General features: G+C 34.5%; 1 pseudogene; it reads left to right on the plus strand.

Moving 5' to 3' along the window:
• Positions 1-4,263: 4,263 nt before the first annotated feature.
• Positions 4,264-8,843, plus strand: LOC149571771 (MYB-like transcription factor EOBI; annotated as a pseudogene).
• Positions 8,844-17,550: the final 8,707 nt, after the last annotated feature.

Here is a 17,550-nt window from a genome sequence, read left to right on the forward strand (position 1 = left end):
ATACTTGTAAGATTCAACATTTTCTAAAGATGTCTCTATTGGCTCATGCCCTCACCTCTTCTAGTATCATGCATATCTGGAATATTGGACCTTGGTCCCACATGCATATCTAGAATATTGAACCTTGGTCCCACATGTATGTTGGGTGGATTAAATGGTGGAATGATGCCATCACCTGTAGTGTGAGGTTTCTTCATATTTATGGTAAACAATTGGCCAAGTATTATCGAAGGTCTTATGGGACTACCACTAAAGATCTATGTACCACATCGTAATCCCTTTCCATGAATCCTTTTGATACAAATCTATAAATCTGGGTCGCCACCCTTCATTTCCATAAGCAAGTTGCAAATAGCTATGCTACTCACGGAGCTTAGATCTGTTGAAAAGAAAAGTATTGAAGTGTGGAACCTATCATAGAAAAATCATTATTTTGTCACTAATGTCAAACTTGCTAGTTGTTGGTACGACAATTTCTTTTTTTTTTAATGCTATCAATTGATTTTTTAATGAAAAGGATTTGAAGAGAAGATAACAAGAGTACCTAGAGAAAGGTTGAATTATATCATATATACAAGAGCACTAAGACTAGATCACACATTGATGATATGATGTAGTGTTGATCTACTTAAGTCTAAAGTGAAAGGTTACTTAAGCTAAGAGAAGAAGAAGTGTTTATGTAAAATATGTTTGCCAAGCCTGATTGAACAAATAGTGTAAGCCGAGAAAATTCAATTAAGGCCGAGCACAAAGTTAGTATAAGCTAAGAAAAGGAAGATTAGTTAGTGTCAAGTGTCAAAAAAGACCAATTAGTGCCAAGCATCAGAGAAGTTAGCAAATGTCGAGTATCAGTGGAATAATAGTAGTGATTGAGAAAGCAAGACTTAGTTCATGTCATGCAACCTTGTGTTGGCTGAGCATCAGAAGGTTGTTATTGCTAAGTGAACAATATAGATGCCAAGTGAAAACAAAAAGAGTTTAATAAAAAATTTGATGAATATTAGCTGACAAATTTGTTTTCTTGAATTGTGTGAAGCTCGTGGAAGATATGTATGATGAGTTGGAGGAACAAAATTAAAGATAAACCATTTTGTGGTGAATCTAATGAGGATTCCAAGAGAAGTTTCTAAAGGGACCCTAATGGAAAGAGGGAGGATTTGATGAATCTGACCTAACTCTAAAATGGACGATTGTGGTTAAGCAGAAAAAGATCAAAATTCTCTTTTTAAAGGGATACAAGGCCAGAAGAAAATGAGTGTGTGAGTGAAAAAGAAGAGTTTGGAGGTTTTGCTTCATATAATGGCTAAAGGAATGAATTTGCAATTGGGATACTAAGAAAGAAGGCTTAAGGAGTTGAAGGCTTGAAGGGTGAAGAAGCAATCAAAGGTGAAGAGTACGAATGCCAAGTAGAATGGAGAACTAAACCAAAGATCTGTAATCTGCAAGTGAGTTGTATTTTTGTATCAAATCAAGTCCTATTGCTACTTTCTAATTAAGGTTGACCTAACAATCATTTGTAAATCCTAAATAATCTGGTGACATTCCAATGGAATGTTCTAAATTTCTCTAACAAGCCTCACTCCTAATAGGGCAATTGAAATCATTTAATCAAGGTTACATTTAACAGTGTGCATTCTAACCTTTAACAAGGTTGACTCCTCATAGGGCTCACTTTAGAAGAGTGAAAATTGGTAGCATGTTACTAGTGGTTTTTTCCCAATTGGGTTTCCACATTAAATCCTTGTATCAAATTGTGTGGATGCTTTTGTGGTGTTTCATGTTTACATTTCAACCAAGTTCATTTGACCTAGGACAACAATCTAGTAAGTTATGGAGTTATTGGATGATCTAATCAATGGATGCACTTATATGTTTGGTGATTAATGAAAAGTTTTATTTCTACATTCAAACCTTGGATAACTAATTCACCCACCCCCATCCCACCCCACCTCCTCTCAGTTAAATAGTTTGAAGGTACTAGAAGCTAAAGTCAAGATGTACAAAAAAGAGATACTTAAGCTTAACAATGATAACTTTCCTACATGACAAAGTTTGATGAAGTTGCATTTAGGAAAGCTTGGAGATTTTTTACTTTCAACTATAACTACTCAACATGAAGAAATAATAGGAGGTATAAGAATACAAGAACTTAAAAAAAAGAACACAATCAGGAAATGTTGGAGATTGTGTCTGCCCTAAGCTATTATGGGTTTGAAGACATCAAATGGTGTACCTCTTCCAAATAGATGTGGGATGCCCTATAGAAGATTTATGGAGGAGATAAGAATGTGTTGAGAGGAAAATTTGAAAGCCTCAGAAGAAAGTTCTATGAAACGAGAATTCAAGAAGGTGAGAATATAGTCTAGTATTTTGCTAGAGTTAAGGAAGTTGCTAATGCCATTAGAGGATCAACTAGGAAAATTGAGGATGAGACTATGATCAAAAAAGTGTTAGATATTAGAGTTTCTTCTATAAAACAACTGAGATGTACTCCTCATAATGATCTAAACCTTGAAGGATTGGTTTGTAGATTTACTGCTTTGAAGCTTTCAAATTTTGATAATTTCAAAATAGATTGAAAGAGACTAAAGATAAGAGAAAGAAAAATATCAAACATTTTTCTAGTGATAGTGATATAGATGAAGATGATTTAGAAGAGCTTGAAGCATTGCCGGCTAGGAGATTTCATAGAGGAAAAGGGAAAGAAAAAGGTAAGTTACCTATCACTTGTTTCAATTGTAATGGGGTTGGTCATATTGTAGTAAGGTGTCTAGAGAAGAAGAACAATAGAAGTGGAAGTATATATAGAGGTAAAAGAGCTAAGAGTAGCAAATATTATAAAGATAAATTAAAGAAGGCTTGGTAAGTTGCTGAAGAAGAATCCAATGAAGAATCAAATGAATATGATGATGAAGTTGTGTATATTTCTATAAAAGATGATTCTAATGAAGATGAGATAATTACGTTAATATCTTATGCGAACAAGAGTGACAAGTTGATCATTGATAGTGGCTATTCTAACCACATTATTGGAGACACAAGTAAGTTCAACTCTCTTATGCATTGTAATGGTAATAGTGTTAGATTTGGTAATGATGCACCCTGTCTGATAAAAGGAAAAGGATCAGTAAAAATGACATACAAGATCATGTGTGACAATGATTACTATGTGGAAGGACTTAACTATAATCTATTGAATGTATCACAATTTAATAGTTTAGGATGTAAGGTTGAATTTGGAAATAGAAAGGCTAAGATTTATAATGCTGATGTTGAACTCATTGGTAGTGGTGATCAAACTAGAGGTAATCAATTTTATCTTGACATGAATGAAGCTTCTCTTCTTGTTGTACAATTTGATGATGTGTGGCTATGGTACAAGATTATGTCATATAATTTTTTCCAAATTGGTTATTAGGTTTGCCAAAACTAAAAAAACCAAATAATGTAATTCAAGTAAACAATGTCAGTTATACAAGATGAAAAAGTATATCTTTAGGAGTAAGACACATACTTAAATTGCAATTTTGAAATTAGTTCATACTAATCTATGTGGACCAATCAATGTCTACAAAGGTGAGAAATATTTCATAATATTTGTTGATGATTATTCTAGAATGATGACTATTATGTTTCTGAGAGAAAAAAATAATATTTTTCAAATGCTTTTAAGTGGTGCTTGGCAAGATTTGTAAAAGAAACTAGAAGAAGTCTAAAGTGTCTAAGATCTAATAGAGGTGGATAGTTTACATTAAATAAATTTGAAATTTTATGCAATGATAAATGAATCAAGAGATAAACTTCTGCACCTAGGAATCCTCCACAAAATGGGATAGCTGAAAGGAGGAACATATTTGTGATGGATTGTGCTAGGACATTGATGATGGAGAAAACTATTTCTTTGAAATACTATAGAGAAGCTGTTAGTACAACTATCTACATGTTGAACTAAGTACAAGTGAAGAAAGGTACGAGTATCACATCTTTTGAATTACAATATAGACACTCACCCAATGTCAAACATTTTGAGGTATTTGGAAGAAAATGCTACATTCTAAAGGACAATAAGAAAGGTAAAAGTGATGCTAAAAGTGAAGATGGTATATTCTTTGGTTATTCCACAAGAAGACAAGCTTATAATTGTTTAAATACTAACACTAGCAAAGTTGTGAAAAGTGCCAATGTAAAAGTTGATGAATATACAAAAATACATAAACAAGAACAAAAGGAGAAACTTAAAAATTATAAAAATTGTTTGCTACTATGAAGGTATGACTACTAATGATTATGAAATTTAAGTTGTTAATCAACAAGAATTAGTGACTATCAAGTCACATCTAATGAATGCCAAGTTGCATTTAGAAGCTGAGTTCCAGTATGATGCTAGGATCAGATTACAAGAGAGGTATGCCAAGTTACCTGACATAGATGTACATAGTAAACCTAAAATTAAACCTCATAAAAGACCTATTGTTGGAGAAAAAATGAATAGATCCAAGATTATCAAAGGATGTCAAAAGACATCATCCTATAGAACAAATCATTGGTGGAAGAGAAGATGGACCAATGAATAGGAATAGATTGAGAAATGATACATGTTTGTTGAGCATACATGAACTGTGAAGGATGCATTAGAAAATGAAGACTAGATTAAAGCTATGAATGAAGAAATTGAGTAGATTGAGATAAACAAAACTTGGACATTAGTATCTGTATATGAGAAATATGTTAGCAAGTAATACTAATCTATTAAAAGAACAAAAGAATTAACTAGCATAAAAACCATAACATATATGAGAGACAAAGTGAAACCCTCAAATGAGAAGATGAGCCATGGAATGGCTCTCCCAATAAGGATGGTCACTTGATTTAGGGATGAGTCTATTTGATAGAATTTGGGATGTATGCTCAAGCTTCAAACTAGCTTCAATGGAGATTTTTGAGATTTTTGGTGTGGATGCATGCAAAAGTATGAATTTGGCTTCAAAATGGCATTATAACTTTACTTGATGGATTGTGATGAAATGGCTTGGGAGGGAATTCAATTTATAGGCTAAGGGCTTGAGGGATGAAGGGCTAAGATGGAAGGAAAGATGAAAGCTTAAGGAGGGCTAGGATGCACTCAAAGGGGAGCACATGGATTGTGCTTGTTTAGCACCAATCAGGGAGTGACACATATCACAAGGTGAGTGGATGGAGGAAAGGGGAAGGATGAGTCAACAAAGGAGGCTCAAATGATAATATCTTCATAAAGACCCTTCATTATGGCTTGTAAGAGCTTGTAAGAGTCTTTATGGCTTTTGTAAGAGCATTCATTGCTAAGTGGTTGGGATATTTTGGAGGGAGTTGAGATTGTTGACTTTCCTTGGCTTAGGAAAGTCTTAAGCTTGCTTAGGGAATGTGACAACATTAGGGGGTGGATTAGGCTTGGTTTTAAGATTAGATTAGGGATGTTAGAGATGTGCAAGTGGATGGCATTCATGAGGGTGGGTGAGTTAGTGGCTAAGCTTGGTTAGTATAGGTGGATGGGGTGGATTAGGCTAAAAATAGGGTTTAGGGATAAGTTAGGGGTTATTAGATTTGAGGGTTTTATTTATCAAATATATTTATTTAATAAATGGGGGTTTTGGAATTATATAGAAGAATAGGATTTAATTGATAAATAATAGGTTATTTGATTTATCAATTAGGACTATAGATGATTAATTAAATTAATCAGCTAGGGGATGGCACATGATTAATTAAATAGAAATTTAATTAATGATGCCTTTAGAGATAACTAAATAGGATTACCAAAGTGGTGTAATCAAATTTAGGTGTTTATAGTATCTAGACTAGAGGACAAGAATGTTATTGGAACAAAATGGGTGTACATAAACAAATTGGATAAAAATGGTGAATTGCAGTTTATAGGGGGGCCGTGTTGCACTGATTCCTGCAGCCTAAAAAAAAAAAAAAGAAGAAGAAGAAGAAAAAGGAATAAGGCAAGGCCAGTTTCTAAAGGTTATGCTAAAAAAGAGGGAATTGACTAAGGAGAGACATTTGCCAAGGTGTAAGAACACTGCTTGCTTAGTTTGCATACAAAAGATTCAAAGTTTATCAAATGGATGTCAAGTCAGCATTTCTAAATGATATACTAGAAGCGAAGGTTTACGTTAAACAACTTGAAGGATTTGTTGATCCTAACAATAGGAATAAGGTATGTAGATAGATTGCATTTGAGAACACTGATGACAACAACAACCTATACTTGAAGACTGAAGGAGGTAATTTGTTGATGATATCATATGTGGAAGACAAAATGTATTTTGTAAGACATTCGTAGATGAAATGATGAAAGAATTTGAAGTGTCTATGTTTGGAGAGATTAAATTCTTTGTTGGTTTGCAAGTGTATAAGATGAAATATGATATTTACGTTACTCAATCTAAGTATGTAAAAGAAATCTTGAAGACTTTTGATCTAAAAGATTCAAAATCAATTAGCATTCCCATAGTAATAGCATACAAACTATCCAAAATTGATGATTCTACGAGGCAAATTAGATTTTGGTTCTATATTACTAATTTGTTGGAGATCCCGGCAATGAGATAAATAAGTTGTCCCACTCTAAACAAGAGATCCGTAAACATAATATTCATGTATAAACCATAAAAAATCTTGCTTGTGATCACTTTAATCTCCACTATATATTTGTTATCTTCAGTCATTGTGCCTCCATAAAGAGTTGCAAATATGCACTGTAAAGCGGGGACACGATAGCTTGGGATTATGAAGAAAAGGGAAAGCTGTAGAGATTTTGTTGGTGACCAATGACTCACACTTGTTAACCCTAAAAATAAATTGGGTTAGCAAAGAGCAACTAGACTTGCTGTTATCGATATCCAGGAAGAAGAAGACATAAGGAAAGGTCCATGGACCTTCGAGGAGGATATGCTTCTCACAAACTATATTAATCTCTGTGGTCAAGGTCGTTGGAATTCTGTAGCCAAGAATTCAGGTAACATCTAAACCTTAGGAGAAAAATAATTGTTAGAATGATAATCTGAAGTTAATCTACATGAATTGTAATTGCGTTAACTGTTGAATGGGGTTAGTTGTATCATGATCAGCATTTCTGTCCAACTCTCTGTTGGGATTAGATAGTTTGATCTGGCTTATGTTTTACATGCACGAGCAATTAAGAGAGATGCATATCATTAATTAACAACTAACAGTTTCTATTTTTGGATTTAGTTGTAAAAGTTTTTCAACGTTTTCATTCACATTCCGTTATCAGATTATCAATTATTTTAATATATATTATTATCAGAATATTAGATCCTATTCTATTAAGAGATGTTAGGAAAGTTAAGGAGGACAAACTCAACATCATTCATTGTTTGAATCATGCAGAGAAATTATCAACACAGAAAGAGGATAGTTTAGAAATAACCTGGACAATATGAATAGAGGAGAATATAATGATGATATAATAAGATTTTATTGTTTAACACCTCTATTGTTAGGTATCTTATGGATTATTTGGTTCTGTTGGGTATATGAGATCCAATGGAATTCTGTAACCAAAAATTCGGGTAACATGTCAATCCTTGAAGAAAGAATAGTTGTAATACTGATAATTAAAATTTTAGTTATGTTAACAGTCAAATGGGATTATTCATACTGTGATCAGCACTTTGATCCAACTCGCTTTTGAGATTAGATATTCTGTTCCCATTTTTATTTTAAATTAACATGACAATACTAGATTTTCACTGAGAGTTGGTGGTTCCTAATTCAATTGTACATGAGATGTTGATTGGCCTTTCAGATCATAATAGAATTTTTTAATCAATGTTTGCAATCGTACTTCATTATATGATAAATATTATCTTTTTGCTTTATTTGTTTAAGTATATGAGATCCAACGGTATTTGCTAAGAGCAGATATGAGCTGACCTAGAGAAGAAAACTGCGCTTAGAACCGTATTGCATAATCTTGTCATGCGTTCGATCCATGACCATCTAGACAGATATCTCTTGCAAAGCATGGATGACCTTATTGATTCAGTTTAATAGCTTTCAGAATTTGTGAAGCATGAATGACCTTATTGATTGATGATAAAAACATATCGAGCAGGGCTGAAGAGAAGTGGAAAAAGTTGCAGGCTGAGATGGATCAATTATTTAAGGCCTGATCTAAAGAGAGGAAACATTACTCCACAAGAAGAACGACTGATTATAGATCTACAAAGCCGGCGGGGAAACTGGTTCGAGATACGATCAATTTCTTTATTAACAAACTCAAGAGTCTTTTGCCTAAGTAATATCCATAACTTAGCCAAACTAGGTTTATAACAAGGCTTTTGAGAATTGGGGAATAGAAAAATATACTACTAAGGTTGATTTTATTGGATTGCAGATGGTCAAGAATTGCAAGGCGTTTACCTGGTCGTACAGACAACGAAATAAAGAACTACTGGAGGACAAGGATTAAAAGAAAACTCAACGCTGGAAAGCCATCTTCACAACAATCAATCGTTCCTAATTATATTTCAAATCCATTTCTTCTGCGAAGCAATGAAATTGAAGTCAATATAGCATCTCAGACTATCCTCCAGCAAAATGAAGCTCCGAACAAGTCAGAGATTAATTTTTCTGGACAGCCAAAAGAGCATGGTGTACTAAACCAAATTGATTCAATGAGAGTACCAAATGAACTGAACCAGTTGGAAGGGAGTAGTGGACTATTTCACACTGCAACTATTCCTTTTGAACTTGATTGGTTTGCAGCCATGGTATCTGAATTATATTCTGATACAACTGAACATGGAGGAATGTCCCAATTCATCAAATTTTAATGTACCCACTAATAGAAATCTAATTTCCATCGTATCCAAAACGTACTTTCCATGACATCTGAAAGGAAAGAAACAGAGAGATAAAGGAAACTGGAATTTGCATAGGGTTTGTAGTCTTGATCATTTGTATGGTTGTGAAATAAATCAAGGTTCAATTTTATTTGTCTGTGTCACATGGCTAAGATAAGAGATTTCCTTTTGAAAAGATTTGGATCCATTAACGATCAATACAGTAGAAAACCCTAACGTTTGAGCAAAGGATCCCTTTCAATACCACAGGCAGCTCTCAAAGAATCCCTTTCAGTACCATCATGGATAGAGGGCGTCCCATACCATACAAGATTTATCACATCTTTGCACGTCATTTGTTTTATTCATTGTTTTGTCTTGGTTTGAAATTCAAAATGATATCCTTAATAGTTGTTGAGAGTTACACGATGGTCTTGTCCAACCCAAAATGATGTGCCTATTAAAGAATTTTGAAAGAGAATATTAAGATCAATATCAAATGAGACTGATACTTAGATTTGCCTATTGTAATGGTTAGATGTGTATGTTAGATGCTTTTATAATTTCTAGTACACTTACTTTTTAAGATTGTTTAATGTTAGGCATGGTCAAAAGTATATTGTTGTAGCGTTAAACTCCATATAGTTTATACATTTGAATTGTTTTTAAAGTTTTTTAATTTAAAAGTTAATATTAGTTAGTAAGTCTTTTGTTTTGACATTCAATATTGCATATTATGTGTTGGAAATCTTGATTATATATTTTATCAACTTTAGTTTGTAGATTCAATTTTAATAATAAAATGATGTTATAAATAATTTAAAGTCAAATGAATAATATTATAATATGTTCTTTTATTTCTAATATAATACTATTTTTAAATATTAAAATAAATTATAAAATTCATTTTTTTTTATGAATAGTCCATTTCTATTAATAAATAATATACTAGTTACAATTTACAAAAATGAGTCAGGGGATATAAGATCACCCCGCGAGAGTTCACACGACTAAAGATGGAATCAACAACTACTCATTACAAAAAAGTTTAAGTAGCCCCTCATGTTACCAAAGTAGTGACAACTGAGGGGGGTGGTTCATCATGATCATGAAAATCTTTGTCTTCCTTGGGATTGGTAGGCAGACTGGGAATAGTCCAGCCATCAACAACATTATTGGGGGCCTGGTCACCATCCTTTGTATTAGCTCATGGGGGTTAACTAGCCAACTCAAGGCGAAAAGGCCATTTGCAAGAAACCACAAGAGGAGCACTAGGAGGGGGAGCCACCGAACCTGGGGACCAACTGGAGCCACGGCGAGGTGGAGAAGCTCATCAACAACACAAACCACCATGGACAGCACTAGGAGAGTAGTGGCAGGAAGCCTACGAATGTGGCATGTTAGAGTGACAAACATATGAGCTGCACCCCCAACAATGGCCCCTGGGTGGAGTGTGATCTGTCAAGACGTCAGGAGGCACTCTTGCAATAGTATAGGGAACATTACCCCCAATGATTGAGTAGCTCCTGAAGGTGAGCTACCTCTAGAGCCACCTTATTGGTCTGGACTTGAATTTGGATCATTACATTGTTACAAATGCAAGCTTTAGTGTACTTAGAAACATTTATGTTGATAATATTGTGACTGAAAAGAGTAACATTCTTATCTTTCCACAACTTGGTAAACAAAATCTCCATCCTAAAATTATGCCAAATCTGGGTAAATTGCCTAGGAAATCTAGGGGAGTTGCCCAAAATCACCATATGCTAGGAAAAACGTTCAGGTTGAAATGGCTTAAAGAAATCATGAATCTAGTGTCATTAGTTTTGAGCACGTCTACAAAACCAAAAAATATGCAAAAAAGACTCTGGCTACCCACAGAATGGACATCAAGGATATGAAACCCCACTATGCTTAAGCCAAGGCCTAAGAAGAAGACCTTGAATAACTAGACACCAAGCAAAATGTGCAATCTTGGGTTCTATAATGGAACTCAAAATAGTGTCGAAACACTTTCTCCATTGAGAAAGGTTAAGACTACAAATGCTAGCATTGGTTGAGGGAATCCACCATTGATAAATGGGGAGAGTGTCATCGATACCCCAAACTAGGTTTGTAGATAGTGAAGGGAGTGATAAGATACGACTTAGAGTCTATCCACCAAGGTCGAATAGATTGAATACCCACCTTGTGAATTAAGTGACCCGAAATTATAAAAAGCACTAGATCAAAAGTTTGCCAATCGAAATTGGAAAGCTAAAACTGGACTTGCATAACTTCTTAGGATTTGAGACTCATAGAGACCTTGGAAAAGAGATCCTTAGTTGTCTTGATGCCATGTTTGAAAAAACATAGAGCACTAGCACCTTGAGTCTTGGGCAAAGGAACACCCTAGATGGAAAACAATAGAGATCACCAAATGTTAGGTGCTAGTTAAAAATCTATGACCATTGTAGCCAAGGCTTGATAGCATCCCAATCTTTCCATATGCTCTTGATAGCAAAAGAGCCTTGTATGTGCACAGGTTCCTACATGATGAGGAGGGTTTGAAAGCCAATCCCCTTCCATGCAGGTCTAATAACAGGGAACCCAGAAGAAATACAATGTTGAGCCAAAAATTTGCAAGCTTTGTCTCTAGTAATGACACGTATAATCCATTTGGCACAAAGAGTGAGACCTTTCTTCTATGTGGAAAGAAGGCCAAGGCCTCCAGACTCTTTAGGAAGACAAAAAAAATTCCAAGCTACTCTATGAAAGCTATGATGGTCAAAGCTAGAAGCCTAAAGAAAGTCACAAAGCAATTAATGTAATTTTAGATAAGAGGCTTTGCATGGAGCCCAACAGAAAGAATAATAAACATGCATAGCTGCTAGGACCTTTGAGGAAAATTTGAAATTTTTCTGTAAAAGAAAGGGGTTTAGTAAGCCAATACTCAATCTTCTTTGTAATCTTGATAACCAAAACATTCTAAAAATCAACTGGCAAAGCTTGAAAGGCAAAAGGAATGTCTAGAAAGTGAAAAGTATCCCTGTGCATGACCCATGTCGGTGTTTTGAAATGCTATAAGTTTCAAATCACCCCGATGAGAACAAGATATATCAAGGGGCAGCTACTTCCCATCTTCAACATACCATTTCAAACACCAGGGCAACTATAAGGATAGGCCCTTCTTCTTCTTCAAGCTCTGCAAAACCTAGGTGGATGTACCTCAGATTCACTCATATGGTACCAATGCTAAACATATTTTTGAATCTATTAACAAAGAAGATTTAGCCCTTATTTCTCCTATTGACTCATGCAATAACATAGATTTGCAATAGCTAAATGCAAGACAATGCAATTCATAACCTGAGTGAGGGCATCCTATTCTAGCTCTTCAAACATAAAATATAAAAATGATTTGAGTTTGATTTGATTTTATGTGGGTGGGAAAAGTCGATGAAAACTAAGTATGAACAACAAACTAATGTTCTTGTAGTTGATAAGTGCCTCATCCATTGGGCAATTCAAAAATCTCTCTCGTGTATTTTGGATATCTAAGACAAATATCCTATTCCAAGACTCTAGATCTATCCATTTACCTTGCAAATTGGACATCAATATTCAATCTAAATCTCATTCTTACCTGATATCCTCCTCAATAAACTTGTAGCCCTATTGATTTCCTTGAAGCATTTACATAACTCTTTGAATTATAAGCAACAATGAAACGACATACAACCATAAGGGACTGCAACTATGACCTAGGCTCTTTGTTCAAAAATCATAAAACATTACAAATAACTGAGAAAGGAGACAAGATTTAAAATGAAACTCAACACCTCTTGTTCTTTGTATTGATTTCCTTGAAATAATACATGAAAATGCATGAAATTGACTTGCAAAATACCAAATAAACCAGACTTTACAATATACATATGTTGTCATACAAGAGAGAAAATGGTGAGAATGAGAAATTTATGGGATGAGAAGGGGTTATCATAGCCAAAGAATAGCTTCATGGTGTGAAACCAACACATCCCATATACTATCCATTCATACTTCATCAATCTAGAATTTTCTTTTCAATTTCCATCTCCAAACCTTTCCCCTTTTTCCAACCCCTAAAATGAAAGAGAGAAATTACATATAGAGGATGAAGGAATTCAATCCTAACCAAGAGATATTTTCCATTTCCTCTTTCATTTCAAAAAGATGTGATTCTTCAATCATGACTCCAAATTCAATCCTGAAATTCATCACAACTAAAAAACAATAATTCATCATAACTAAAAATTGGAGCCAAATTATACCAAAATGTTATAATATTCTCAAAATTAATCCAACAGACCTTTTACCATGTGTTTTTACTAGGCCTATAATTGTGTTTTCAATTTTAACCAATTTCATTGAGAAGGCCCAAATTTCACATTTCTACCTATAACTTGAACTAATGAAGACTTGCTCAAAATCTGACTCCATATTTGGATTCCTCATCTTGGGACCTTTTGAATGGTATATGATACTTGATATTTTGGATGAAAACAACCCCTCTGGTAACCATTTGAAATTTTAGGCTCCAACTCAAGATAGAGCAATTAAAAGGATTTGAATTTGAAAATTTTCAATATTTCTATAGTTTAAACTATAGAAAATTAATTATTTAAATTTTTTTTTTAAATTTCATATTTGGACACTCAAACTGGGAGATAAAAAAGTATTATTTTAAAAAAAATCCCCTTAACCTTCCATCACCACCCAAGCAGTGCCACATGTCAATTAGTGATAGGCCAATAGGTCATTGGTAGGTCCCATGACAACCAGAACCTCTTGCTAGAATTTAGCTTTTCTGGGAGGTTGCCATGTCATTTTTTGGCGAAACCTCCCATTTTCTAGTGGCAACATGGAAACCATCAAATTTTGGTAAGTTTTCCCGCTACTTTCTCCTTTGCCACGTAAGCATCTTTGGTTTGTGTGATTTGGGTCAAAATTTATTTCATCTTATTCTCTAGCCGGGACCCACACACAAGCTTGAGGCTTCAAAAGCCTTTGTCTTGAAGACATAATGGCTGGTAAGTGTGGGAGAATTTAAAAACATATAAAAGCATAATCGCGGGCAATGTGGGATTTATCCCTCATGCCTTTTCTCCACATCTCATAAACATATAATCTCCACAAAACTATCCTTGAACTAAGTTGCATGTGCTACACTGTGCCTGAAGCCCAAGTGTCTTTTGCCTGCATTAATGACATGTCTTTCCTTTGAAAGAGTTGTAAATTTGAGTGCCATCAGATCCATATCCATCTTGAAAGAGAACCCATTCAGACTCATATGATCCAAGAAGCTTCTCAAGCTCTTCAGTATAAATTTTAGGTTTATAAATTGTTTCACTTGTTTTATTCTAGTTTGGGATTTCTGAATAGCTAATAGGAGTTTCATTCTACAGTTTGGAAGAACATCTGGGAGGTAGTAGGTTCAAATCTTGGGGCGGTAATCTTTGGGCTTCTAGGCATCTTTCAGTAGATTGAGAAGACCCAACTCCTACACTCACTTCTTGTTCTCCTCAATGCATGCATTCCTCGCCTGCTCATGATTAGTTTCCCTATTTTTTCTTATGGATCCTCTCCATCCCTTGCAAATGGACTATGCCTCCCTTTCTATGCCATCTCCTCTCTTTGCTCCTATGGTTTCCCTTGTCACTACCCTTCAATGTTGGAAGCTCCTCTATTGTAGACTACCTCATTTCAAATGTGGCTGCCACATATAACACCATCCCAATCACCTGGCTGACCTGGCTGTATTCATAATACATAAGGCATAAAATCTCAAACAAATATGGCTAATCCACATTTATTTTTGGTCGGCAATTGATATTTTTCCGCTTTCGCCCCTCATATCTAAAAGTTTTTCGGTGTAACAAGAAATGGTCCCTATCTTTGTATTTATGGCCTTTAATAAAACCAATTCTTCATTACAACAAATTGCTCAAATTTTATGTGAGGCATGTAGTTATTTATGTAATTAAAGCTCTAGTGACTTTCAATCTTTCATGTTTTGTCCATTTTATGTGTACTCAGAATGCTCATCTGAATGGTGATGTATATACCAAAAATAATTTCATCACTCCATGTTCATATCTTGTACTTGCACCTCAAGCTCATCTATTCAGTTTGAAATGAGCACATTCATATGCCAAAGCATCAAACTACTCAAAAAAAGAAAAACATCTCTTGAACATCTTCCATTCCTACCCTCTTACTGATATGATGAAAATAGTTAGGCCGAAAAGGGGTCCAGCTAAATTTTTTCTCATTTCAAAACAATTGAATTGTCAAATTGATCTATTAATCATCTGATTCTAATTGGAAACAATCTTCATCATCTTTTAAAACTTTTAAAACTCATTGCACCTTTTTCTGCAACTATCATTTTAATGTCAGAAGGTCCTTTGACTGGCCTTATAAACTAACAAAAACCCCTTATCGAGCTCTGAAATCAATCACATTGATTCTCTATTATGTACACTCTTACCCTGTCGAATCTTGTCTCATGAAAAATTCTTAGTCAAAATAAATTGACTATCAAAGTTACCATCTCAAAACTACCTACAAGAAAATATGTCAGAGAAACATAATTTGCATTTGGATTTGGCTTTGAAAACTGGGTAAACTGACACTTGGGGAAACAAAAACTGGGGAACTTGTTCACTATCATAAGAAGAATATAAATGTATGATTTGGGCTCATGAAAAATAAATGGGTGAATTTTCCAAGTGGTCAAAGTAGGGTACTCAAATTTGCAGATGGGAAACATTGGCAGAAAAGCATTTTTCTCAAATGGAATGGACTTGGAAAAGTGTGCAGATGGATTCGTCAAGATTTGAAAATTCGTACACTTGAGGAATTTTTAAAGGAGAAAATAATGGTATAATCAATTGAGTCTCATCTATCATAGATCTCAAGTTATGACATCCCAAATAGGGGTATTGACAAATCTACAATTATTGACACCAGTAAAACATTACAAATTGCATTTGGAATCACATTTGAAAACTGATCAAACGGATTCATCATAAGCTCAAACTTGAAACATATAAAGTCTTTGACCTCTATAATGCAATGCAAAATGAATTTTCTCATTTTGATCAACTAGGTCAAAATTATAACAAGTAAAATAGGGCTTCTTAGAATTTAAAATAAATTGTATCAGCATGACAACAATAAATTACCAACTTTGAGGGATTCAAGACCTAGTCAAATAGATTCAAAAACATCAAAATCTGAATCATAGGTTCTCCAGTATGGACACTAAATAATCCCAAAGTGGAAAGTCATGAAATGTTACTAGGTGCATGATATTTAATTGTAAACATGTCCTCCTCTCATTGCTTGACATAGGCAAAAAATGCAGATTTGGTCATTGCTCAAAACGAAACTTCATAGAATGACTCAGAATGACAATTTATCTTCATGGAACACATAGATGTATTGAATGCATGGTGTTAGAAGCATTAAAAACCTCTTAGGCCTCACAAGTACAATCAAGTACATATACATCAAAAAGTACTTATAGGGCTTAATTTTTCAATGGTACTCAACATTAGGGCTTCAATTTTGAGTTCAAACAATCCATTTCCATTCAAAATGGTCAACCCAAGTTAGAGCTAGGAAAAAAGATTGTCGATAATAGAGCATTTTGTGCCATTGAATAGCTGAGCTAGAGGCATGAAAAAAGGTGTCTAGGCATTGCAAGGCATTAGTGATGTTTTCCTCATCCTCCAAAAAAGTGAGAAAGGAATAATTAGCAAAGTATACATTGACCAATTGGGAAGAGGAATATACCAAGGGAATGCCACAAACGAAACTAAAAGAAATGGAGCGGACTAGCAAGTAACCAAACCTTTCAGTAGCAAGAGCATATAAAGTTAGAGCTAGAGGGCAACCATGTTGGATGGAGCAAGAGAGCCCAAAGGCTTCAGATCGATAGCTATTGATAGCAATACAAGAATTAGCATCTCCACAGACTGAAGAAAATTAGGACTAAAATCAAGAGCTTGGAGCATAACCAATATGAAAGGCCACTCAATCTAGTATTAAGCTTGGGAAAATTAATTTTAAAAAATTATAGACAGCTGATTGGATTTGCAAGCCCACTTCGTGCCTTCCTAGACAACAATGATTTTGTCAAAATATACCTGGACTTAATAAAGCTAGTTTTCTCTAGCTGCATAATTAAAGGAAAGAGATGGAAAATTTTAAGAGAAATTTTCTTAGCGATAATATTATAAGACACATTAAGCAAGGTAATGGCTACTAGTTACAAATATCCTCTAGATCACCAACTTTAGGTATGAATTTGATGTTTCCTTTATTGATAATAACTCCTAGACTCTTAGAATGATAGGCTTCAAGATAAACATTGTGCATGTTGGGACCAATAGACTCACAAAGGTGTTTGTAAAATTCATAGGGAAACTCATCACACTTGAGGGATTTGTCATCAGTCATGGAAAATACTACCTCCTTGAGGTCTCAGATGGTGAGAAGCTACTCACAAAAAGCATGTTGCTTGATTGCTAGGTGGTTTGGACTAATAGAAATATGCTTTCTGAGGGCATCCTCCCAAGTAACCAAATTTCCTTGCGAAGCAAACACATTTTGATAGTGGTCAATAAAAGCTTGTAGGATATTATGGAGACTAGAGAGAACATAATTGCCC

This window comes from Cupressus sempervirens, chromosome 2, assembly GCF_028749045.1.
Source record: "Cupressus sempervirens isolate cs-2001-9-10 chromosome 2, ASM2874904v1, whole genome shotgun sequence".
In the NCBI taxonomy this organism is placed as follows: Eukaryota; Viridiplantae; Streptophyta; class Pinopsida; order Cupressales; family Cupressaceae; genus Cupressus; species Cupressus sempervirens.